This window comes from Panulirus ornatus, chromosome 17 (genome assembly GCF_036320965.1).
Source record: "Panulirus ornatus isolate Po-2019 chromosome 17, ASM3632096v1, whole genome shotgun sequence".
NCBI classification, from domain to species: Eukaryota; Metazoa; Arthropoda; class Malacostraca; order Decapoda; family Palinuridae; genus Panulirus; species Panulirus ornatus.
This window is the reverse complement of record NC_092240.1, coordinates 56316343-56340990: the sequence shown is the minus strand read 5'-3', so window position 1 is coordinate 56340990 and position 24648 is coordinate 56316343. Positions and strand designations below refer to the sequence as shown.

The following is a 24648-nucleotide window of genomic DNA, read 5'->3' as shown; positions in this document are numbered from 1 at the left end:
TATATATATATATATATATATGAAAAATTTCAATTTTCATTTGGTCGAGCCATGTATACATAGGCCGCCTCCCTATAATTCTTTGGGGAGTGGGGTGGGGTGGGTGAGGTCTTAATCAGTTCTATATTTATTGTATTATAATGATGATAATAATGATAATGTTACTAATGATGGTATTGATAATAAGACAAGTTTGAGCTGAGAATGATCAAATTATTCAGTATCATTTTTGTTATATTAATGGAACCATTACACACATTTATATGTAAACAAACCACTGGGTCTTTTCCAAGCTTTTCGATAAGTGAATGAAAACAAGGTAATAATAATAATAATAATAATAATAATAATAATTATAATAATAATGATAATAATAATAATAATGATAATAACAATAATAATAATGGTGCACTTGTTAGATAAAGTCGTCCATGATCATGTTTGGGAAGTGTAGAGGAAATCTATCTGGTGTAATCTTGATTACCTTAGTTGTAGCTACGGCTCAGGTTAACAACCATGTTTTGGGAAAACCTACTAACTCTCATTAGAAAGAAATTTGTCAGTTCCAGCCTTATATAATTGCTAAGGTGAGGATTATTTTGACAAATACTGATGTTCTTTTAATGACAAAGTTTGTCGTAAGTATGTTAGGGATTCTACTGCTGCACTCTCTCATCCCTCATTCCATGTCATAGATTTAATGAGTGCTGTCTAGAAAACCTAAATTTATTCTTGGAATAGAGAAGGTTAAGGAAGGAGTTTGTAGTGAGAAGGTTGTCACTCATTAGTCCTTTTTCTGGCCAGAATTGTTGTTGTTGGTTGTTAGTGCCATGGTGGGAAGCTAAGGCTTATGCCACTTGTTTCTTGTTTGCTTTTTAAAACTTCAGAAGACAGAAATTATGGTAATACTTATTTTCGGTTTTTGTTTGCAAAGTTTAGGACGACAAGTGGTAAGGCCGGCTTAGGGCCAGAAGACAGACTCCTCACAGGACAATATGTAAAGACACCAGTTCAAGGCAGTCTTCACCTCAATATAACTAAAGGTTTAAGGTCAGATGTAGCTTAAGTTTTTGAATGAACATTAACTTGCATTGCTGTCATCTTGTCCTCTGGGGCGTTAGTAGCACTATAACCCCTGTTGACATAGACAAGCTCTTGTGTCTTAACCTTTCTTGTACAAGAAATATAATTGTATTAAGATGAATATATGACATGGAGGTGGGAGTTTACCGACAAGATTGGTACCTCATCTTTGCATTGATTAAAGTTACAATTACTGTTTCTAAAGACATGAATTATTTATAGATGTCCTAATGATGGGTAACAATATATATATATATATATATATATATATATATATATATATATATATATATATAAATGTGTGTCTGTGTTTGTAATACATGTGTATGGAATGGGTTGGGCCATTCGTTGTCTGTTTCCATGCTCTTCTTTGCTGAAGTGGGAGACGGCAATTAATTATAATATTTTATTTATTTATTTTATTACACTTTATCGCTGTCTCCAGCGTTAGCGAGGTAGTGCAAGGAAACAGATGAAAGAATGGCCAAACCCACCCACATGCACATGTATATACATACACGTCCACACATGCTTATATACATACCTGTACATCTCAGCATATACATATATATACACACACAGACATATACATTTATACACATGTACATAATTCATACTGTCTGCCCTTATTCATTCCCATCACCACCGTGCCACACATGAAATGAACCCCCCCCCCCCGCATGTGCACGAGATAGCGCTAGGAAAAGCCAACAAAGGCCATATTCGTTCACACTCAGTCTCTAGCTGTCATGTATAATGCACCGAAACCGCAGTTCGCTTTCCACATCCAGGCCCCACAAAACTTTCCATGGTTCACCCCAGATGCTTCACATTCCCTGGTTCAATCCATTGACAGCACGTTGACCCCGGTATACCATATCGTTCCAATTCACTCTATTCCCTGCAGACCTTGCACCCTTCTGCCTGTTCAGGCCCCGATCACTCAAAATCTTTTTCACTCCATCTTTCCACCTCCAATTTGGTCTCCCTCTTCTCCTCGTTCCCTCCACCTCTGACACATATATCCTCTTTGTCAATCATTCCTCATTCATTTTCTCCATGAGGTGATAACAAGTTGTGGGGATGTGAGAAGGAGATGGAGTGAGTATTTTGAAGGTTTGTTGAATGCGTTTGATGATAGAGTGGCAGATATAGGGTGTTTTGGTCGAGATGGTGTGCAAAGTGAGAGGGTTATGGAGAATGATTTGGTAAACAGAGGAGAGGTAGTAAAAGCTTTGCGTGAAAGCCGGCAAGGCAGCAGGTTTGGATGGTATTGCAGTGGAATTTATTAAAAAAGGGTGTGACTCTGTTGTTGACTGGTTGGTAAGGTTATTTAATGTATGTATGACTCATGGTGATGTGCCTGAGGATTGGCGGAATGCTTGCATAGTGCCATTGTACAAAGGCAAAGGGGATAAGAGTGAGTGCTCAAATTACAGAGGTATACGTTTGTTGAGTATTCTTGGGAAATTATATGGGAGGGAATTCATTGAGAGGGTGAAGGCATGTACAGAGCATCAGATTAGGGAAGAGCAGTGTGGTTTCAGAAGTGGTAGAGGATGTGTGGATCAGGTGTTTGCTTTGAAAAATGTATGTGAGAAATATTTAGAAAAGCAAATGGATTTGTTTGTAGCATTAATGGATCTGGAGAAAACATATGATAGAGTTGGTAGAGATGCTCTATGGAAGATATTAAGAATATATGGTGTGGGAGGCAAGTTGTTAGAAGCAGTGAAAAGTTTTTATCGAGGATGTAAGGCATGTGTACGTGTAGGAAGAAAGGAAAGTGAATGGTTCTCAGTGAATGTAGGTTTGTGGGAGGGGTGTGTGATGTCTCCATGGTTGTTTAATTTGTTTATGGCTGGGGTTGTTAGGGAGTTGAAGGCAAGAGTTTTGGAAAGAGGGTCAAGTATGCAGTCTGTTGTGGATGAGAGAGCTTGGAAAGTGAGTCAGTTGTTGTTCGCTGATGATACAGCGCTGATGGCTGATTCGGGTGAGAAACTGCAGAAGCTGGTGACTGAGTTTGGTAAAGTGTGTGAAAGAAGAAAGCTGAGAGTAAATGTGAATAAGAGCAAGGTTATTAGGTACAGTAGGGTTGAGGGACAAGTCAATTGGGAGGTAAGTTTGAATGGAAAAAACTTGAGGAAGTGAAGTGTTTTAGATATCTGGGAGTGGATTTGGCTGTGGATGGAACCATGGAAGTGGAAGTGAATCATAGGGGTGGGGGAGGGGGCGAAAGTTCTGGGAGCATTGAAAAATGTGTGGAAGTCGAGAACGTTATCTTGGAAAGCAAAAATGGGCATGTTTGAAATAGTGGTTTCAACAATGTTATATGGTTGCGAGACGTGGGCTATGGATAGAGTAGTGCGCAGGAGGATGGATGTGCTGGAAATGAGATGTTTGAGGACAATATGTGGTGTGAGGTGGTTTGATCGAGTAAGTAATGAAAGGGTAAGAGAGATGTGTGGTAACAAAAAAAAGTGTGGTTGAGAGGGCAGAACTGTAATAATAAATATAGAATATATGAGGAGGTTTGATCGAGTAAGTAATGAAAGTAAATCCAAAAAGCACCATTGAAGAATATGTGGAAGGTGAGAACGTTATCTTGGAGCAAAGATGGGTATGTTTGAAGGAATAATGGTTCCAACAATGTTATAAGGTTGTGAGGCATGGGCTATAGATAGGGTGGTGCGGAGGAGGGTGGATGCTTTGGAAATGAAATGAGGACAATATATGGTGTGAGGTGGTTTGGCTGAGTAAGTAATGAAGGGGTAAGAGAGATGTGTGGTAATAAAAAGAGTGTGGTTGAGAAAGCATGGTTTGGACACATGGAGAGAATGAGTGAGGAAAGATTGACAAAGAGGATATATGTGTCAGAGGTGGAGGGAACAAGAAGTGGGGGACCAAATTGGAGGTGGAAGGATGGAGTGAAAAAGGTTTTGAGCAATTGGGGCCAGAACATACAGGGGGGTGAAAGGCATGCAAGGAATAGAGTAAATTGGAACAATGTGGTATACCGGGGTCAACGTGCTGTCAATGGATTGAACCAGGGCATGTGAAGCGTCTAGGGTAAACCATGGAAAGTTTAGTGGGGCCTTGATATGGAAAGGGAGCTGTGGTTTTGGTGCTGTACACATGACAGCTAGAGACTGAGTGTGAACAAATGTGGCCTTTGTTGTCTTTTCCTAGTGCTACCTCATTGGGTGTATGTGTGTCATTTCATTTCCAGCAAGATAGTGCCAGGAAAAGGCAAAAAGGCCACATTCATTCCCACTCCATCTCTAACTGTCATGTGTAATGCACCGAGACCACAGCTCTCTTTCCACATCCAGGCCCCACACACCTTTCCATGGTTTACCCCAGACGCTTCACATCTGGTTCAATCCACTGACAGCATATCAACCCCGGTATACCACATCGTTCCAATTCACTCTCTTCCTTGCACACCTTTCACCCCCCTGTATGTTGAGGCCCTGATCGCTCAAAATCTTTTTCACTCCATCCTTCCACCTCCAACTTGGTCTCCTGCTTCTCCTTATTCCTTTCACCTCTGACACATATATCCTCTTTGTCAGTCTTTCCTCACTCATTCTGTCCATGTGTCCAAACCATTTCAATACACTCTCTTCTGCTTTCTCAACCACACTCCTTTTATTACCACACATCTCTCTTACCCTTTCATTACTTACTCAGTCAAACCACCTCACACCACATGTTGTCCTCAAGCATTTCATTTCCAAAACATCCACCCTCCTCTGCACAACCCTATCTATAGCCCACGCCTCACAACCATATAACATTGTTGGAACCATTATTCCTTCAAACATGCCCATTTTTGCTTTCCAAGATAACGTTCTCACCTTCCACACATTCTTTAACGCTGCTTTTTGGATTTACTGCTTACTCCAGGATACCAAGAAGAACATACGTAATCAAAATGAAGTTGAACTAAAGCAGAACATAAGGTTTTTTAATTTTCTGATTAAAGCCATTTGCTTGTCTGTATAAGAATTTTAATCTTGCATATATTCTATTGAGTATGAACCGACAGTTTAACTCCCCAGAGGCACATTGGTCCAAATAAACACTTAGATACTTCAGTAACTTTACTCCTTTTATTACCTGACCATTACATATTATTGCAAAATTATTTACTTTCTCTAGTTTTCTTTTAGATCCTACTATCATAACTTTGGTTTTTCTTTGGTGAAGAGACAGTTTGTTATTGATCATCCAGTTATTACATGATTCAAGTTCTTTTCCTTTCCTATTTGAGATAACATTAGCATCCTTGTGCGATACAGTTAGAATGCTGTCATCAGTATAATGAAGAAGTTGGCATGAGACACTAATTTTCTTGTCATTTACATAGCATAGAAATAATAGTGGTCTTGAAATACTTCCCTGTGGAACTCCACAAGATACACTACAAGGCTCAGAATAACAGTTATCAATTTAAACTACCTGATTCCTTCCAGTCAGATGAGTTGAACCATTTCACAGACTTTATCTCCATTGCTTTTAATTTTTCACACAAAATGTGATGATCAACTGTGTCCAATGCTTTTTGTAGGTCCAAAAGTAGAAGTCCTGTATAATTTCCTTTTGATATATCAGTTCTAAGTAAGTCTAAAAGGTAGACCAAACATGTATTTGTGGGGTACTTTCCCCTGAATCCTGACTGAAAATTGTATATAATATTATTTGACATTAGGTAATTTTGCTAATTGATCATAAACAACCCCTCCCATTTTGATAAATTATCAGTGGTTCTCCCATCTCAAATGATTGTTGGCAATGCCAGCTGCCAAAGAGGAAAACTTACTGGCCTTCCCGTTTCGATGTTACTTCATTCAGGTAGGCTTTTCTGATTTTTTATGAGTGAATATAAGGAGTTGTTAAATACTCTGTATGGGAACAAAGGAATATGTTCAGTTGGCTGTTGCTTACACAGAAGAGGGAATAATAGCAAGAAGCAACTTTTAGACATGAATCTACTATAACATAACATCACAACACAGTTATTTTTTCCTACATGTCATACCACTTAGGCTGTGTAGGAAATTTTACAGTACAGAAAGAGGTACCTATGAATGCAACTTTTCCGCATCAGGCTAACAGCTTATTACAAGCATATGAGTTTGTTTTACACCCCTATGAACCAGGGCATGTGAAGCATCTGGGGTGAGCCATGGAAAGGTCTGTGGGGCCTGAGTGTGGATAGGGAGCTGTGGTTTCGGGGCATTACACATGACAGCTAGAGACTGAGTGTGAACGAATGTGACCTTTTTGTCTGTTTTCCTGGCACTACCTCGCGAAAGCAGGGGGTAGCGATGCTGTTTTCCTGTGGGATGGGGTAGTGACAGGAATGGATAAAGGCGAGTATAAATATGTACATGTGTATGTATGTATTCTCTGTGTATGTTTAAGTTGATATGTATATGTATGTATGTGGGCGTTTATGTATATGTATGTGTATGTGAGTGGATGGGCCATTCTTCATCCGTTTCCTGGTGCTACCTCACTGATGCGGGGAAGCAGCGATTATGTATAATGAAAAAATATTTGGAAAGAGGGGCAAGTATGAAGTCTGTTGGGGATGAGAGAGCTTGGGAAGTGAGTCAGTTGTTGTTCGCTGATGATACAGCGCTGGTGGCTGATTCATGTGAGAAACTGCAGAAGCTGGTGACTGAGTTTGGTAAAGTGTGTGGAAGAAGAAAGTTAAGAGTAAATGTGAATAAGAGCAAGGTTATTAGGTACAGTAGGGTTGAGGGTCAAGTCAATTGGGAGGTGAGTTTGAATGGAGAAAAACTGGAGGAAGTGAAGTGTTTTAGATATCTGGGAGTGGATCTGGCAGCGGATGGAACCATGGAAGCGGAAGTGGATCATAGGGTGGGGGAGGGGGCGAAAATTCTGGGGGCCTTGAAGAATGTGTGGAAGTCGAGAACATTATCTCGGAAAGCAAAAATGGGTATGTTTGAAGGAATAGTGGTTCCAACAATGTTGTATGGTTGCGAGGCGTGGGCTATGGATAGAGTTGTGCGCAGGAGGATGGATGTGCTGGAAATGAGATGTTTGAGGACAATGTGTGGTGTGAGGTGGTTTGATCGAGTGAGTAACGTAAGGGTAAGAGAGATGTGTGGAAATAAAAAGAGCGTGGTTGAGAGAGCAGAAGAGGGTGTTTTGAAGTGGTTTGGGCACATGGAGAGAATGAGTGAGGAAAGATTGACCAAGAGGATATATGTGTCGGAGGTGGAGGGAACGAGGAGAAGAGGGAGACCAAATTGGAGGTGGAAAGATGGAGTGAAAAAGATTTTGTGTGATCGGGGCCTGAACATGCAGGAGGGTGAAAGGAGGGCAAGGAATAGAGTGAATTGGAGCGATGTGGTATACCGGGGTTGACGTGCTGTCAGTGGATTGAATCAAGGCATGTGAAGCGTCTGGGGTAAACCATGGAAAGCTGTGTAGGTATGTATATTTGCGTGTGTGGATGTATGTATATACATGTGTATGGGGGGGGGGGGTTGGGCCATTTCTTGCGTCTGTTTCCTTGCGCTACCTCGCAAACGCGGGAGACAGCGACAAAGTATAAAAAAAAAAAAAAAAAAAAAAATATATATATATATATATATATATATATATATATATATATATATATATATATATATATATATATATATATATAAAATGCAATTGAGTGGGAGATGTATAAAAGAAAGAGACAGGAGGTCTAGAAAAAGGTGCAAGAGGTGAAAAAGAGGGCAAATGAGAGTTGGGGTGAGAGAGTATCATTAAATTTTAGGGAGAATAAAAAGATGTTCTGGAAGGAGGTAAATAAAGTGCGTAAGACAAGGGAGCAAATGGGAACTTCAGTGAAGGGCACAAATGGGGAGGTGATAACAAATAGTGGTGATGTGAGAAGGAGATGGAGTGAGTATTTTGAAGGTTTGTTGAATGTGTTTGATGATAGAGTGGCAGATATAGGGTGTTTTGGTCGAGGTGGTGTGCAAAGTGAGAGGGTTAGGGAAAATGATTTGGTAAACAGAGAAGAGGTAGTAAAAGCTTTACGGAAGATGAAAGCCGGCAAGGCAGCAGGTTAGGATGGTATTGCAGTGGAATTTATTAAAAAAGGAGGTGACTGTATTATTGACTGGTTGGTAAGGTTATTTAATGTATGTATGACTCATGGTGAGGTGCCTGAGGATTGGCGGAATGCGTGCATAGTGCCATTGTACAAAGGCAAAGGGGATAAGAGTGAGTGCTCAAATTACAGAGGTATAAGTTTGTTGAGTATTCCTGGTAAATTATATGGGAGGGTATTGATTGAGAGGGTAAAGGCATGTACAGAGCATCAGATTGGGGAAGAGCAGTGTGGTTTTAGAAGTGGTAGAGGATGTGTGGATCAGGTGTTTGCTTTGAAGAATGTATGTGAGAAATACTTAGAAAAGCAAATGGATTTGTATGTAGCATTTATGGATCTGGAGAAGGCATATGATAGAGTTGATAGAGATGCTCTGTGGAAGGTATTAAGAATATATGGTGTGGGAGGCAAGTTGTTAGAAGCAGTGAAAAGTTTTTATCGAGGATGTAAGGCATGTGTACGTATAGGAAGAGAGGAAAGTGATTGGTTCTCAGTGAATGTAGGTTTGCGGCAGGGGTGTGTGATGTCTCCATGGTTGTTTAATTTGTTTATGGATGGGGTTGTTAGGGAGGTAAATGCAAGAGTTTTGGAAAGAGGGGCAAGTATGAAGTCTGTTGTGGATGAGAGAGCTTGGGGAGTCAGTTGTTGTTCGCTGATGATACAGCGCTGGTGGCTGATTCATGTGAGAAACTGCAGAAGCTGGTGACTGAGTTTGGTAAAGTGTGTGAAAGAAGAAAGTTAAGAGTAAATGTGAATAAGAGCAAGGTTATTAGGTACAGTAGGGTTGAGGGTCAAGTCAATTGGGAGGTGGGTTTGAATGGAGAAAAACTGGAGGAAGTAAAGTGTTTTAGATATCTGGGAGTGGATCTGGCAGCGGATGGAACCATGGCAGCGGAAGTGGATCATAGGGTGGGAGAGGGGGCGAAAATTCTGGGAGCCTTGAAGAATGTGTGGAAGTCGAGAACATTATCTCGGAAAGCAAAAATGGGTATGTTTGAAGGAATAGTGGTTCCAACAATGTTGTATGGTTGCGAGGCGTGGACTATGGATAGAGTTGTGCGCAGGAGGATGGATGTACTGGAAATGAGATGTTTGAGGACAATGTGTGGTGTGAGGTGGTTTGATCGAGTAAATAACCTAAGGGTAAGAGAGATGTGTGGAAATAAAAAGAGCGTGGTTGAGAGAGCAGAAGAGGGTGTTTTGAAATGGTTTGGGCACGTGGAGAGAATGAGTGAGGAAAGATTGACCAAGAGGATATATGCGTCGGAGGTGGAGGGAACGAGGAGAAGTGGGAGACCAAATTGGAGGTGGAAGGATGGAGTGAAAAAGATTTTGTGTGATCAGGGCCTGAACATGCAGGAGGGTGAAAGGAGGGCAAGGAATAGAGTGAATTGGATCGATGTGGTATACCGGGGTTGACGTGCTGTCAGTGGATTGAATCAGGGCATGTGGGGCGTCTGGGATAAACCATGGAAAGCTGTGTAGGGCTTCACATGCCCTGATTCAATCCACTGACAGCACGTCAACCCCGGTATACCACATCGATCCAATTCACTCTATTCCTTACCCTCCTTTCACCCTCCTGCATGTTCAGGCCCCGATCACACAAAATCTTTTTCACTCCATCCTTCCACCTCCAATTTGGTCTCCCACTTCTCCTCTTTCCCTCCACCTCCGACACATATATCCTCTTGGTCAATCTTTCCTCACTCATTCTCTCCATGTGCCCAAACCACTTCAAAACACCCTCTTCTGCTCTCTCAACCATGCTCTTTTTATTTCTACACATCTCTCTTACCCTTACGTTACTTACTCGATCAAACCACCTCACATCACACATTGTCCTCAAACATCTCATTTCCAGCACATCCATCCTCCTGCGCACAACTCTATCCATAGCCCACACCTCGCAACCATACAACATTGTTGGAACCACTATTCCTTCAAACATACCCATTTTTGCTTTCTGAGATCATGTTCTCGACTTCCACACATTCTTCAAGGCTCCCAGGATTGTCACCCCCTCCCCCACCCTATGATCCACTTCCGCTTCCATGGTTCTATCCGCTGCCAGATCCACTCCCAGATATCTAAAACACTTTACTTCCTCCAGTTTTTCTCCATTCAAACTTACCTCCCAATTAACTTGACCCTCAACCCTACTGTACCTAATTACCTTGCTCTTATTCACATTTACTCTTAACTTTCTTCTTTCACACACTTCACCAAACTCAGTCACCAGCTTCTGCAGTTTCTCACATGAATCAGCCACCAGCGCTGTATCATCAGCGAACAACAACTGACTCACTTCCCAAGCTCTCTCATCCCCAACAGACTTCATACTTGCCCCTCTTTCCAAAACTCTTGCATTCACCTCCCTAACAACCCCATCCATAAACAAATTAAACAACCATGGAGACATCACACACCCCTGCCGCAAACCTACATTCACTGAGAACCAATCACTTTCCTCTCTTCCTACACGTACACATGCCTTACATCCTCGATAAAAACTTTTCACTGCTTCTAACAACTTGCCTCCCACACCATATATTCTTAATACCTTCCACAGAGCATCTCTATCAACTCTATCATATGCCTTCTCCAGATCCATAAATGCTACATACAAATCCATTTGCTTTTCTAAGTATTTCTCACATACATTCTTCAAAGCAAACACCTGATCCACACATCCTCTACCACTTCAGAAACCACACTGCTCTTCCCCAATCTGATGCTCTGTACATGCCTTCACCCTCTCAATCAATACCCTCCCATATAATTTACCAGGAATACTCAACAAACTTATACCTCTGTAATTTGAGCACTCACTCTTATCCCCTTTGCCTTTGTACAATGGCACTATGCACGCATTCCGCGAATCCTCAGGCACCTCACCATGAGTCATACATACATTAAATAACCTTACCAACCAGTCAATAATACAGTCACCCCCTTTTTTGATAAATTCCATGTATATATATATATATATATATATATATATATATATATATATATATATATATATATATATATATATATATATATTTTTTTTTTTCTTTTATACTTTGCCGCTGTCTCCCGCGTTTGCGAGGTAGCGCAAGGAAACAGACAAAAGAAATGGCCCAACCCCCCCCCATACACATGTATATACATACGTCCACACACGCAAATATACATACCTACACAGCTTTCCATGGTTTACCCCAGACGCTTCACATGCCCTGATTCAATCCACTGACAGCACGTCAACCCCGGTATACCACATCGCTCCAATTCACTCTATTCCTTGCCCTCCTTTCACCCTCCTGCATGTTCAGGCCCCGATCACACAAAATCTTTTTCACTCCATCTTTCCACCTCCAATTTGGTCTCCCTCTTCTCCTCGTTCCCTCCACCTCCGACACATATATCCTCTTGGTCAATCTTTCCTCACTCAATCTCTCCATGTGCCCAAACCACTTCAAAACACCCTCTTCTGCTCTCTCAACCACGCTCTTTTTATTTCCACACATCTCTCTTACCCTTACGTTACTCACTCGATCAAACCACCTCACACCACACATTGTCCTCAAACATCTCATTTCCAGCACATCCATCCTCCTGCGCACAACTCTATCCATAGCCCACGCCTCGCAACCATACAACATTGTTGGAACCACTATTCCTTCAAACATACCCATTTTTGCTTTCCGAGATAATGTTCTCGACTTCCACACATTCTTCAAGGCCCCCAGAATTTTCGCCCCCTTCCCCACCCTATGATCCACTTCCGCTTCCATGGTTCCATCCGCTGCCAGATCCACTCCCAGATATCTAAAACACTTCACTTCCTCCAGTCCCTCTCCATTCAAACTCACCTCCCAATTGACTTGACCCTCAACCCTACTGTACCTAATAACCTTGCTCTTATTCACATTTACTCTTAACTTTCTTCTTCCACACACTTTACCAAACTCAGTCACCAGCTTCTGCAGTTTCTCACATGAATCAGCCACCAGCGCTGTATCATCAGCGAACAACAACTGACTCACTTCCCAAGCTCTCTCATCCCCAACAGACTTCATACTTGCCCCTCTTTCCAAAACTCTTGCATTTACCTCCCTAACAACCCCATCCATAAACAAATTAAACAACCATGGAGACATCACACACCCCTGCCGCAAATCTACATTCACTGAGAACCAATCACTTTCCTCTCTTCCTACACGTACACATGCCTTACATCCTCGATAAAAACTTTTCACTGCTTCTAACAACTTGCCTCCCACACCATATATTCTTAATACCTTCCACAGAGCATCTCTATAAACTCTATCATATGCCTTCTCCAGATCCATAAATGCTACATACAAATCCATTTGCTTTTCTAAGTATTTCTCACATACATTCTTCAAAGCAAAGTATATATATATACATGGGGTGTTCAGTGTTGTAAATGGAAATGGTGAAGAGCTTGTAGATTTATGTGCTGAAAAAGGACTGATGATTGGGAATACCTGGTTTAAAAAGCGAGATATACATAAGTATACTTATGTAATTAGGAGAGATGGCCAGAGAGCGTTATTGGATTACGTGTTAATTGACAAGCGCGCGAAAGAGAGACTTTTGGATGTTAATGTGCTGAGAGGTGCAACTGGAGGGATGTATGATCATTATCTTGTGGAGGCTAAGGTGAAGATTTGTATGGGTTTTCAGAAAAGAAGAGTGAATGTTGGGGTGAAGAGGGTGGTGAGAGTAAGTGAGCTTGGGAAGGAGACTTGTGTGAGGAAGTACCAGGAGAGACTGAGTACAGAATGGAAAAAGGTGAGAACAATGGAAGTAAGGGGAGTGGGGGAGGAATGGGATGTATTTAGGGAATCAGTGATGGATTGCGCAAAAGATGCTTGTGGCATGAGAAGAGTGGGAGGTGGGTTGATTAGAAAGGGTAGTGAGTGGTGGGATGAAGAAGTAAGAGTATTAGTGAAAGAGAAGAGAGAGGCATTTGGACGATTTTTGCAGGGAAAAAATGAAATTGAGTGGGAGACGTATAAAAGAAAGAGACAGGAGGTCAAGAGAAAGGTGCAAGAGGTGAAAAAAAGGGCAAATGAGAGTTGGGGTGAGAGAGTATCATTAAATTTTAGGGAGAATAAAAAGATGTTCTGGAAGGAGGTAAATAAAGTGCGTAAGACAAAGGAGCAAATGGGAACTTCAGTGAAGGGTGCAAATGGGGAGGTGATAACAAGTAGTGGTGATGTGAGAAGGAGATGGAGTATTTTGAAGGTTTGTTGAATGTGTTTGATGATAGAGTGGCAGATATAGGGTGTTTTGGTCGAGGTGGTGTGCAAAGTGCGAGGGTTAGGGAAAATGAGTTGGTAAACATAGAAGAGGTAGTAAAAGCTTTGCGGAAGATGAAAGCTGGCAAGGCAGCAGGTTTGGATGGTATTGTAGTGGAATTTATTAAAAAAGGGGGTGACTGTATTGTTGACTGGTTGGTAAGGTTATTTAATGTATGTATGATTCATGGTGAGGTGCCTGAGGATTGGCGGAATGCGTGCATAGTGCCATTGTACAAAGGCAAAGGGGATAAGAGTGAGTGCTCAAATTACAGAGGTATAAGTTTGTTGAGTATTCCTGGCAAATTATATGGGAGGGTATTGATTGAGAGGGTGAAGGCATGTACAGAGCATCAGATTGGGGAAGAGCAGTGTGGTTTCAGAAGTGGTAGAGGATGTGTGGATCAGGTGTTTGCTTTGAAGAATGTATGTGAGAAATACTTAGAAAAGCAAATGGATTTGTATGTAGCATTTATGGATCTGGAGAAGGCATATGATAGAGTTGATAGAGATGCTCTGTGGAAGGTATTAAGAATATATGGTGTGGGAGGCAAGTTGTTAGAAGCAGTGAAAAGTTTTTATCGAGGATGTAAGGCATGTGTACGTGTAGGAAGAGAGGAAAGTGATTGGTTCTCAGTGAATGTAGGTTTGCGGCTGGGGTGTGTGATGTCTCCATGGTTGTTTAATTTGTTTATGGATGGGGTTGTTAGGGAGATGAATGCAAGAGTTTTGGAAAGAGGGTCAAGTATGAAGTCTGTTGGGGATGAGAGAGCTTGGGAAGTGAGTCAGTTGTTGTTCGCTGATGATACAGTGCTGGTGGCTGATTCATGTGAGAAACTGCAGAAGCTGGTGACTGAGTTTGGTAAAGTGTGTGAAAGAAGAAAGTTAAGAGTAAATGTGAATAAGAGCAAGGTTATTAGGTACAGTAGGGTTGAGGGTCAATTCAATTGGGAGGTGAGTTTGAATGGAGAAAAACTGGAGGAAGTGAAGTGTTTTAGATATCTGGGAGTGGATCTGGCAGCGGATGGAACCATGGAAGCGGAAGTGGATCATAGGGTGGGTGAGGGTGCGAAAATTCTGGGAGCCTTGAAGAATGTGTGGAAGTCGAGAACATTATCTCGGAAAGCAAAAATGGGTATGTTTGAAGGAATAGTGGTTCCAACAATGTTGTATGGTTGCGAGGCGTGGACTATGGATAGAGTTGTGTGCAGGAGGATGGATGTGCTGGAAATGAGATGTTTGAGGACAATATGTGGTGTGAGGTGGTTTGATCGAGTAAGTAACGTAAGGGTAAGAGAGATGTGTGGAAATAAAAAGAGCGTGGTTGAGAGAGCAGAAGAGGGTGTTTTGAAATGGTTTGGTCACATGGAGAGAATGAGTGAGGAAAGATTGACCAAGAGGATATATGTGTCGGAGGTGGAGGGAACGAGGAGAAGAGGGAGACCAAATTGGAGGTGGAAAGATGGAGTGAAAAAGATTTTGTGTGATTGGGGCCTGAACATGCAGGAGGGTGAAAGGAGGGCAAAGAATAGAGTGAATTGGAACGATGTGGTATACCGGGGTTGACGTGCTGTCAGTGGATTGAATCAAGGCATGTGTATGGGGGTGGGTTGGGCCATTTCTTTCGTCTGTTTCCTTGTGCTACCTCGCAAACGCGGGAGACAACGACAAAGCAAAAAGAAAATATATATATATATATATATATATATATATATATATATATATATATATATATATATATATATATGTGTGTGTGTGTGTGTGTGTGTGTATATGTGTGTATGTGTGTGTGTATGTATATATATATATATATATATATATATATATATATATATATATATATATATATATATATATATATATATATTATCCCTGGGGATAGGGGTGAAAGAATACTTCCCACGCATTCCTCACGTGTCGTAGAAGGCGACTAGAGGGGACGGGAGTGGGGGGCCAGAAATCCTCCCCTTCTTGTATTTTTTAACTTTCTAAAAAATGAAAGAAAGAAATATATATATATATATATATTATCCCTGGGGATAGGGGATTAAGAATACTTCCCACGTATTCCCTGTGTGTCGTAGAAGGCGACTAAAAGGGGAGGGAGCGGGGGGCTGGAAATCCTCCCCTCTTGTTTTTTTTTTTTTTAATTTTCCAAAAGAAGGAACAGAGGGGGCCAGGTGAGGATATTCCAAAAAAGGCCCAGTCCTCTGTTCTTAACGCTACCTCGCTAACGCGGGAAATAGCGAAGTTTGAAAAAAAAAAACAAAAAAACTGACTGGTCTGTAACTTCCTATTTCTTGCCTATTACTCTTTTTTGTACGGTGGTTTGACTCTAGCTTCCTTTAGCCCAGCCGGTACTTCACTTGTACTTGTACTATAGGGAAACATGTTAGGAAGATAAAACTTCAGGAGTCATGTAGTGGACATCCACTGATGGGAAGGCACCCTAAGGGTGGTTTGTCTGTAGTTACATGGCCAATACTTTAGGAACTGAAGTGGTAAACTTGTCTTGAGCAAGTCAACTAATCAGCTGCCTGTCTTCAGTAATGTCTGGGTATACAACAAATAGGGAGATCGTCTTGAAGGTATTACTATTTTGCTTTGTCGCTGTCTCCCACGTTTGCGAGGTAGCACAAGGAAGCAGACGAAAGAAATGGCCCAACCCACCCACATACACATGTATATACATACACGTCCACACTCGCAAATATGCATACCTATACATCTCAATGTACACATACATATATACACACACAGACATATACATATATACACATGTTGGAAAGGATCACAATTTTGCGCGTGATTAAGATATTCCTATGAGTCCACGGGGAAAATGAAACACGAAAAGTTCTCAAGTGCACTTTCGTGTAATAATCACATCAACAGGGGAGACACAAGAGAGGAATATAATAGTCAGTTGATATACATCAAAGAGACGAAGCTAGAACGCCATTTGGTAAACATGTGATTGTCGACAATCACATGTTTACCAAATGGCGTCCTAGCTTCGTCTCTTCGATGTATATCAACTAACTATTATATTCCTCTCTCGTGTCTCCCCTGATGATGTGATTATTACACGAAAGTGCACTTGGGAACTTTTCGTGTTTCATTTTCCCTGTGGACTCATAGGAATATATACACATGTACATAATTCATACTGTCTGCCTTTATTTATTCCCATCGCCACCCCGCCACACATGTAATAACAGCCCCCTCCCCCCTCATGTGTGCGAGGTAGCGCTAGGAAAAGACAACAAAGGCCCCATTCATTCACACTCAGCTTTCATGTAATAATGCTCCAAAACCACAGCTCCCTTTCCACATCCAGGCCCCACAGAACTTTCCATGGTTTACCCCAGACACTTCACATGCCCTGGTTCAATCCATTGACAGCACGTCGACCCCGGTATACCACATCGTTCCAATTCACTCAATTCCTTGCATGCCTTTCACCCTCCTGCATGTTCAGGCCCCGATCACTCAAAATCTTTTTCACTCCATCTTCCCACAACCAATTTGGTCTCCCACTTCTCCTCGTTCCCTCCACCTCTGACACATATATCCTCTTGGTCAATCTTTCCTCACTCATTCTCTCCATGTGACCAGACCATTTCAAAACACCCTCTTCTGCTCTCTCAACCATACTCTCTTTATTTCCACACATCTCTCTTACCCTTACATTACTTACTCGATCAAACCACCTCAAACCACATATTGTCCTCAAACATCTCATTTCCAGCACATCCACCCTCCTGCGCACGACTCTATCCATAGCCCACGCCTCGCAACCATACAACATTGTTGGAACCACTATTCCTTCAAACATACCCATTTTTGCTTTCTGAGATAATGTTCTTTACTTCCAAACATTCTTCAAGGCTCCCAGAATTTTCGCCCCCTCTCCCACCATATGATTCACTTCCGCTTCCATGGTTCCATCCGCTGCTAGATCCACTGCCAGATATCTAAAACACTTTACTTTCTCCAGTTTTTCTCCATTCAAACTTACCTCCCAATTGACTTGACCCTCAACACAACTGTACCTAATAACCTCGCTCTTATTCACATTTACTCTTAACTTTCTTCTTTCACACACTTTACCAAACTCAGTCACCAGCTTCTGCAGTTTCTCAGGGAATCAGCCACCAGCACTGTATCATCAGTGACAACAACTGACTCACTTCCAAAGCTTTCTCATCCACAACAGATTGCATACTTCCCCCTCTTTCCAAAACTCTTGCATTACCTCCCTAACAACCCCATCCATAAAAAATTAAACAACCATGGAGACATCACACACCCCTGCCGCAAACTACATTCACTGAGAACCAATCATTTCCTCTCTTCCTACATGTACACATGCCTTACATCCTCGATAAAAACTTTTCACTGCTTCTAACAACGTGCCTCCCACACTATATATTCTTAATACCTTCCATAGAGCTTTCTCTATAAACTCTATCATATGCTTTCTCCAGATCCATAAATGTACATACAAATCCATTTGCTTTTCTAAGTATTTCTCACATACATTCTTCAAAGCAAATGGGGAGGTGATAACAAGTAGTGGTGATGTGAGAAGGAGATGGAGTAGTTTTGAAGGTTTGTTGAATGTGTTTGATGATAGAGTGGCAGATATAGGGTGTTTTGGTCGAGGTGGTGTGCAAAGTGCGAGGGTTAGGGAAAATGAGTTGGTAAACATAGAAGAGGTAGTAAAAGCTTTGCGGAAGATGAAAGCTGGCAAGGCAGCAGGTTTGGATGGTATTGCAGTGGAATTTATTAAAAAAGGGGGTGACTGTATTGTTGACTGGTTGGTAAGGTTATTTAATGTATGTATGATTCATGGTGAGGTGCCTGAGGATTGGCGGAATGCGTGCATAGTGCCATTGTACAAAGGCAAAGGGGATAAGAGTGAGTGCTCAAATTACAGAGGTATAAGTTTGTTGAGTATTCCTGGCAAATTATATGGGAGGGTATTGATTGAGAGGGTGAAGGCATGTACAGAGCATCAGATTGGGGAAGAGCAGTGTGGTTTCAGAAGTGGTAGAGGATGTGTGGATCAGGTGTTTGCTTTGAAGAATGTATGTGAGAAATACTTAGAAAAGCAAATGGATTTGTATGTAGCATTTATGGATCTGGAGAAGGCATATGATAGAGTTGATAGAGATGCTCTGTGGAAGGTATTAAGAATATATGGTGTGGGAGGCAAGTTGTTAGAAGCAGTGAAAAGTTTTTATCGAGGATGTAAGGCATGTGTACGTGTAGGAAGAGAGGAAAGTGATTGGTTCTCAGTGAATGTAGGTTTGCGGCAGGGGTGTGTGATGTCTCCATGGTTGTTTAATTTGTTTATGGATGGGGTTGTTAGGGAGATGAATGCAAGAGTTTTGGAAAGAGGGTCAAGTATGAAGTCTGTTGGGGATGAGAGAGCTTGGGAAGTGAGTCAGTTGTTGTTCGCTGATGATACAGTGCTGGTGGCTGATTCATGTGAGAAACTGCAGAAGCTGGTGACTGAGTTTGGTAAAGTGTGTGAAAGAAGAAAGTTAAGAGTAAATGTGAATAAGAGCAAGGTTATTAGGTACAGTAGGGTTGAGGGTCAATTCAATTGGGAGGTGAGTTTGAATGGAGAAAAACTGGAGGAAGTGAAGTGTTTTAGATATCTGGGAGTGGATCTGGCAGCGGATGGAACCATGGAAGCGGAAGTGGATCATAGGGTGGGTGAGGGTGCGAAAATTCTGGGAGCCTTGAAGAATGTGTGGAAGTCGAGAACATTATCTCGGAAAGCAAAAATGGGTATGTTTGAAGGAATAGTGGTTCCAACAATGTTGTATGGTTGCGAGGCGTGGACTATGGATAGAGTTGTGTGCAGGAGGATGGATGTGCTGGAAATGAGATGTTTGAGGACAATATGTGGTGTGAGGTGGTTTGATCGAGTAAGTAACGTAAGGGTAAGAGAGATGTGTGGAAATAAAAAGAGCGTGGTTGAGAGAGCAGAAGAGGGTGTTTTGAAATGGTTTGGTCACATGGAGAGAATGAGTGAGGAAAGATTGACCAAGAGGATATATGTGTCGGAGGTGGAGGGAACGAGGAGAAGAGGGAGACCAAATTGGAGGTGGAAAGATGGAGTGAAAAAGATTTTGTGTGATTGGGGCCTGAACATGCAGGAGGGTGAAAGGAGGGCAAAGAATAGAGTGAATTGGAACGATGTGGTATACCGGGGTTGACGTGCTGTCAGTGGATTGAATCAAGGCATGTGTATGGGGGTGGGTTGGGCCATTTCTTTCGTCTGTTTCCTTGTGCTACCTCGCAAACGCGGGAGACAACGACAAAGCAAAAAGAAAATATATATATATATATATATATATATATATATATATATATATATATATATATATATATATATATGTGTGTGTGTGTGTGTGTGTATATGTGTGTATGTGTGTGTGTATGTATATATATATATATATATATATATATATATATATATATATATATATATATATATATATATATATATATTATCCCTGGGGATAGGGGTGAAAGAATACTTCCCACGCATTCCTCACGTGTCGTAGAAGGCGACTAGAGGGGACGGGAGTGGGGGGCCAGAAATCCTCCCCTTCTTGTATTTTTTAACTTTCTAAAAAATGAAAGAAAGAAATATATATATATATATATTATCCCTGGGGATAGGGGATTAAGAATACTTCCCACGTATTCCCTGTGTGTCGTAGAAGGCGACTAAAAGGGGAGGGAGCGGGGGGCTGGAAATCCTCCCCTCTTGTTTTTTTTTTTTTTTAATTTTCCAAAAGAAGGAACAGAGGGGGCCAGGTGAGGATATTCCAAAAAAGGCCCAGTCCTCTGTTCTTAACGCTACCTCGCTAACGCGGGAAATAGCGAAGTTTGAAAAAAAAAAAACAAAAAAACTGACTGGTCTGTAACTTCCTATTTCTTGCCTATTACTCTTTTTTGTACGGTGGTTTGACTCTAGCTTCCTTTAGCCCAGCCGGTACTTCACTTGTACTTGTACTATAGGGAAACATGTTAGGAAGATAAAACTTCAGGAGTCATGTAGTGGACATCCACTGATGGGAAGGCACCCTAAGGGTGGTTTGTCTGTAGTTACATGGCCAATACTTTAGGAACTGAAGTGGTAAACTTGTCTTGAGCAAGTCAACTAATCAGCTGCCTGTCTTCAGTAATGTCTGGGTATACAACAAATAGGGAGATCGTCTTGAAGGTATTACTATTTTGCTTTGTCGCTGTCTCCCACGTTTGCGAGGTAGCACAAGGAAGCAGACGAAAGAAATGGCCCAACCCACCCACATACACATGTATATACATACACGTCCACACTCGCAAATATGCATACCTATACATCTCAATGTACACATACATATATACACACACAGACATATACATATATACACATGTTGGAAAGGATCACAATTTTGCGCGTGATTAAGATATTCCTATGAGTCCACGGGGAAAATGAAACACGAAAAGTTCTCAAGTGCACTTTCGTGTAATAATCACATCAACAGGGGAGACACAAGAGAGGAATATAATAGTCAGTTGATATACATCAAAGAGACGAAGCTAGAACGCCATTTGGTAAACATGTGATTGTCGACAATCACATGTTTACCAAATGGCGTCCTAGCTTCGTCTCTTCGATGTATATCAACTAACTATTATATTCCTCTCTCGTGTCTCCCCTGATGATGTGATTATTACACGAAAGTGCACTTGGGAACTTTTCGTGTTTCATTTTCCCTGTGGACTCATAGGAATATATACACATGTACATAATTCATACTGTCTGCCTTTATTTATTCCCATCGCCACCCCGCCACACATGTAATAACAGCCCCCTCCCCCCTCATGTGTGCGAGGTAGCGCTAGGAAAAGACAACAAAGGCCCCATTCATTCACACTCAGCTTTCATGTAATAATGCTCCAAAACCACAGCTCCCTTTCCACATCCAGGCCCCACAGAACTTTCCATGGTTTACCCCAGACACTTCACATGCCCTGGTTCAATCCATTGACAGCACGTCGACCCCGGTATACCACATCGTTCCAATTCACTCAATTCCTTGCATGCCTTTCACCCTCCTGCATGTTCAGGCCCCGATCACTCAAAATCTTTTTCACTCCATCTTCCCACAACCAATTTGGTCTCCCACTTCTCCTCGTTCCCTCCACCTCTGACACATATATCCTCTTGGTCAATCTTTCCTCACTCATTCTCTCCATGTGACCAGACCATTTCAAAACACCCTCTTCTGCTCTCTCAACCATACTCTCTTTATTTCCACACATCTCTCTTACCCTTACATTACTTACTCGATCAAACCACCTCAAACCACATATTGTCCTCAAACATCTCATTTCCAGCACATCCACCCTCCTGCGCACGACTCTATCCATAGCCCACGCCTCGCAACCATACAACATTGTTGGAACCACTATTCCTTCAAACATACCCATTTTTGCTTTCTGAGATAATGTTCTTTACTTCCAAACATTCTTCAAGGCTCCCAGAATTTTCGCCCCCTCTCCCACCATATGATTCACTTCCGCTTCCATGGTTCCATCCGCTGCTAGATCCACTGCCAGATATCTAAAACACTTTACTTTCTCCAGTTTTTCTCCATTCAAACTTACCTCCCAATTGACTTGACCCTCAACACAACTGTACCTAATAACCTCGCTCTTATTCACATTTACTCTTAACTTTCTTCTTTCACACACTTTACCAAACTCAGTCACCAGCTTCTGCAGTTTCTCATGTGAATCAGCCACCAGCACTGTATCATCAGTGACAACAACTGACTCACTTCCAAAGCTTTCTCATCCACAACAGATTGCATACTTGCCCCTCTTTCCAAAACTCTTGCATTCACCTCCCTAACAACCCCATCCATAAAAAAATTAAACAACCATGGAGACATCACACACCCCTGCCGCAAACCTACATTCACTGAGAACCAATCATTTTCCTCTCTTCCTACATGTACACATGCCTTACATCCTCGATAAAAACTTTTCACTGCTTCTAACAACGTGCCTCCCACACTATATATTCTTAATACCTTCCATAGAGCTTCTCTATCAACTCTATCATATGCTTTCTCCAGATCCATAAATGTTACATACAAATCCATTTGCTTTTCTAAGTATTTCTCACATACATTCTTCAAAGCAAACACCTAATCCACACATCCTCTACCACTTCTGAAACCACACTGCTCTTCCCCAATATGATGCTCTGTACATGCCTTCACCCTCTCAGTCAATACCCTCCCATATAATTTACCAGGAATACTCAACAAACTTATACCTCTGTAATTTGAGCACTCACTCTTATCCCCTTTGCCTTTGTACAACGGCACTATGCAAGCATTCCGCCAGTCCTCAGGCACCTCACCATGAATCATACATACATTAAATAACCTTACCAACCAGTCAACAATACAGTCACCCCCTTTTTTAATAAATTCCACTGCAATACCATCCAAACCTGCTGCCTTGCCGGCTTTCATCTTCCGCAAAGCTTTTACTACCTCTTCTCTGTTTACCAAATCATTTTCCCTAACCCTCTCACTTTGCACACCACCTCGACCAAAACACCCTATATCTGCCACTCTATCATCAAACACATTCAACAAACCTTCAAAATACTCACTCCATCTCCTCACATCACCACTACTTGTTATCACCACCCCATTTGCCCCCTTCACTGAAGTTCCCATTAGCTCCCTTGTCTTACGCACTTTATTTACCTCTTTCCAAAGCATCTTTTTATTCTCCCTAAAATTTAATGATACTCTCTCACCCCAACTCTCAATTGCCCTCTTTTTCACCTCTTGCTCCTTTCTCTTGACCTCCTGCCTCTTTCTTTTATACATCTCCCACTCATTTGCATTATTTCCCCGCAAAAATCGTCCAAATGCCTCTCTCTTCTCTCGCTAATAATCTTACTTCTTCATCCCACCACTCACTACCCTTTCTAATCAACCCACCTCCCACGCTTCTCATGCCACAAGCATCTTTTGTGCAAGCCATCACTGCTTCCCTAAATCCATCCCATTCCTCCCCCACTCCCCTTACCTCCTTTGTTCTCACCTTTCTCCATTCTGTACTCAGTCTCTCCTGGTACTTCCTCACACAAGTCTCCTTCCCAAGCTCGCTCACTCTCACCACTCTCCTCACCCCAACATTCTCTGTTCTTTTCTGAAAACCCCTACAAATCTTCACTTTCGCCTCCACAAGATAATGATCAGACATCCCTGCAGTTGCACCTCTCAGCACATTAACATCCAAAAGTCTCTCTCGCGTGCCTATCAATTAACACGTAATCCAATAACACTCTCTGGCCATCTCTCCTACTTACATATGTATACTTATGTATATCTCGCTTTTTAAACCAGGTATTCCCAATCACCAGTCCTTTCTCAGCACACAAATCCACAAGCTCTTCACCATTTCCATTTACAACACTGAACACCACAGTTATACCACTTATTCCCTCAAATGCCACATTACTCTCCTTTGCATTCAAATCACCCATCACTATAATCCGGTCTTGTGCATCAAAACCACTAACACACTTATTCAGCTGCTCCCCAAACACTTGCCTCTCATGATCTTTCTTCTCATGCCCACGTGCATATGCACCAATAATCACCCATCTCTCTCCATCACCTTTCAGTTTTACCCATATCATCTAGAATTTACATTCTTACACTCTGTCACATACTCCCACAACTCCTGTTTCAGGAGTAGTGCTACTCCTTCCCTTGCTCTTGTCCTCTCATTAACCCCTGACTTTACTCCCAAGACATTACCAAACCACTCTTCCCCTTTACCCTTGAGCTTCGTTTCACTGAGAGCCAAAACATCCAGGTTCCTTTCCTCAAACATACTACCTATCTCCTTTTTTCTCATCTTGGTTACATCCACACATATTTAGACACCCCAGTCTGAGCCTTCGAGGAGGATGAGCACTCCCCGCGTGACTCCTTCTTCTGTTTCCCCTTTTAGAAAGTCAAAATACAAGGAGGGAGGGTTTCTGGCCCCCCCGCTCCCGTCCCCTTT

The 24648-nt window shown here is 41.8% G+C and overlaps 1 protein-coding gene across 3 annotated transcripts in view; it reads left to right on the top strand.

The window, feature by feature from the left end:
• The first annotated feature begins 114 nt into the window (after positions 1-114).
• LOC139754814 (tectonic-like complex member MKS1) overlaps positions 115-24648 on the top strand; it is a 199236-nt gene continuing 174702 nt past the window's right edge. The window contains exon 1 of one of the 3 annotated variants that reach the window (XM_071672658.1): positions 115-319. The gene's annotated coding sequence lies outside the window, so the exon portion shown is untranslated. Of the gene's footprint in view, positions 320-356; positions 588-24648 lie in introns of those variants that run through there. The other 2 variants (XM_071672659.1, XM_071672656.1) reach the window with 2 other exon arrangements.